The 2,847-nt window shown below is 40.0% G+C and overlaps 1 non-coding gene across 1 annotated transcript; it reads left to right on the forward strand.

Moving 5' to 3' along the window:
• The first annotated feature begins 1,489 nt into the window (after nt 1–1,489).
• LOC141639884 (small nucleolar RNA R71) lies at nt 1,490–1,596 on the forward strand. Its single transcript, XR_012542745.1, has one exon. It is a non-coding gene; the product is annotated as a small nucleolar RNA R71 (small nucleolar RNA).
• The last annotated feature ends 1,251 nt before the right edge of the window (nt 1,597–2,847 follow it).

The following is a 2,847-nucleotide window of genomic DNA, read 5'->3' on the forward strand; positions in this document are numbered from 1 at the left end:
TACGGGAACATCTTCCCATATCCCTAATGGTGTCTTCGTCGATCTATCGGCCATTTGGAGTATAATATTGGTGCATTTAAGCTCTCCCATCCCCAACCTTTTACTCACCGAGTACGGCATAACACTCTCACTAGCCCCTAGATCACATAAGGCTTTATTGATCGTGGTGTCGCCAATGGTACACGGTATTGAGAAGCTTCCCGAATCCTTGAGCTTTGGAGGTGAACTCCCTTGAAGTATTGCACTAATCACCTTAGTGAAGGCGATAGTCTCAAGCTTCCGGATCGACTTCTTCTTTGTGAGGATGTCTTTCATGTATTTCGCATAGGCCGTCACGTGATTGATTAATTCCGTGACAGGAATTGAGACTTCCAAATTCTTCACAATTTCCATAAACTTTCCAAGTTGGTCATCAAATTTGGGCTTGGCTTGACGACTTGGAAAAGGAAGTCTAATCACAATGGGCTTCTTCTCCTTGACCTTGTCTTCATTTTTCTTTGAAATTTCTTCTTTTGATCATTCTCCACCCTTGGAGTTTTGCACAATTTCTTCCTTATCACTAGCTTCCACAACCTCATCCTCAACTTGCTTCTTCTGTGCTTCATACCTTATACCACTTCTCAAGTGAATGACACTAACCGTTTCATGTCTTGGGGGATTACTTTGAACTGGTAATTTCCCCTTTTGTCTTTGTGAGCTTGAAGATGCTAGTTGAGTTAATTGGGTTTCCAACATTTTGGTGTCAGCTAGAATGTTGTTGATGGTGGTTTCCTTTGCTTGACTATCTTTTTGCATTTGAGTGAAAAATTCTTGTTAATTCTTTTGCATTTGGAGGACCGCTTTTTGAACATCAAAACCTTGGTCATTTTGTTGATTGTATGGATTTTGATTTTGGTAACCTTGGTTTTGGTTGTAAAAGGGTCTTTGATTTTGGTTTCTCATGGGAGGTGGGGTGTATGTTGTTTGAGGGTTTTGAACATTTTGGCTTTTGTATGAGAGATTTGGATGGAATTTGGTGTTTTCATTGTAATAGTTGGAATAAGGTGTACCACTCTTGTATGCTTGGAAAGCATTCACTTGTTCATTTGTTCCCCTACATTCACTTTGGTCATGTCCCAAAGTTCCACAATTCTCACATATCCCACTTGGGATTGATGAAGATGCCGTCATGGCATTAACATGATGCTTTGGTGATTTTGAGGCTTCTTCAAGTCTAGCCATAGCTTTTTCAAACTTCAAATTGATGGTATCAATGTGAGCACTAAGTTGAGCACCCAATTGAGTAACGGAGTCCACTTCATGCTTTCCTCCTCTAGTAGCCTTGCGAGGTCTACTATATTGTGAATTATGGACCGCCATTTCCTCAATTTTGTTCCAAGTTTGATTGTCGTCAACTTCGGTGAACATTCCATTTGATCCCATGTTGAGAATGTTCCTTGAATCTTCATATAGACCGTTCCAAAATTGTTGTATCAAGAACCACTCGCTAAGTCCATGGTGAGGACATGAGCGACAAATTCCCTTGAACCGCTCCCAAGCTTCATACAAAGATTCTTCATCCCTTTGCTTAAAACCCGTAATTTGAGCTCTTAGCTTGTTAGTCTTTTCCGGTGGGTAGAATTTTTTGTAGAAAGCTAGAGCCAACTTCTTCCAAGAATCAATTCCGAGAGTGGCCTTATCAAGGCCCTTCAACCATTGTTTCGCGGTGCCAATTAGAGAAAAGGGAAATAAGACCCATCGAATTTGGTCTTGAGTTACACCGGTTTGAGAAATCGCATTACAATAGTCACAAAAGGTCTCCATATGAGAATGAGGGTCTTCACTAGGCATCCCCCCAAATTGGCTCCTTTCGACTAATTGGATAAAGGCGGATTTAGCAATAACATTTCCGGTTAAATGTTGTGGTGTGGGAGTACCATTGGGTAGGTTCTCCTCGGTGGGTACGGAATGTGATGAAAACTTAGGCATTGTGGGTTGATTTTGTGTTGTATTTTGTGTTGGGTTCTCCTCACCTTCTCTTGCAAAAGGGTTGATGAACTCAATAGTTGTTTGAATATCTACAACCTCACTAATACCTCTCAAATTTCTCCTAGCAAGTCTTCTATTGGTTGTCAAAGTTCTTTCAATTTCACGATCAAAAGGTAACAAATCACCTTGTGACCTTCTTGACATGCAAAATATCAAACAACTCGAAGACAATTAGAACAAACCTTGAGGAGTTTTACTTCCTCAAGGCAAAGAAAGACACAACTAATAACAATATAAGAAAATCTAAATCAAGTTAACACCGTCCCCGGCAACGGCGCCATTTTTTGGTCGGAACTAAATCTTTTCGGTAACTTGTCGTTAGGAGCACCTAGACCAAAACACAATTTATAGCTTCACAAACAACTCTACAATTAGTAAAGAGGCAAGTAAAGGTCGGATCCCAAGGGACGGGAATTGAAATGAGATTTCTATTGAGAATAGTGGTGTCTTAGGAGTGTCACAATTTGGGTTGATGTAGAAGGTCACTAAACTAAATAGCAATGAAAGTAAACAAGCAAGATGAATTAAAAAGGGTTGTAAACAATTGATAAAAAGCACTAGGGTGTCATGGGGTCATAGGGGATTCATGGGAATTGATCATACAAACATGTTCTCAAATTATAAGCAAGCAATTATTGCTGTGATGGATTGAGTTGGGTTATATCTTATAATCCTAGGAAAGTTTGGGTCCCGGAGCCGAATCGATTAGATTGTACAACACCTACAAGTCGACTTAATCTTCCCTACTCAACAACATGCATGGTCTAATGAGACTCGAGTTGGTTTATGTCTTACAAGTCTCATTGAAAAGATAGGTGA

Source organism: Silene latifolia, unplaced genomic scaffold (genome assembly GCF_048544455.1).
Source record: "Silene latifolia isolate original U9 population unplaced genomic scaffold, ASM4854445v1 scaffold_57, whole genome shotgun sequence".
NCBI lineage: Eukaryota > Viridiplantae > Streptophyta > Magnoliopsida > Caryophyllales > Caryophyllaceae > Silene > Silene latifolia.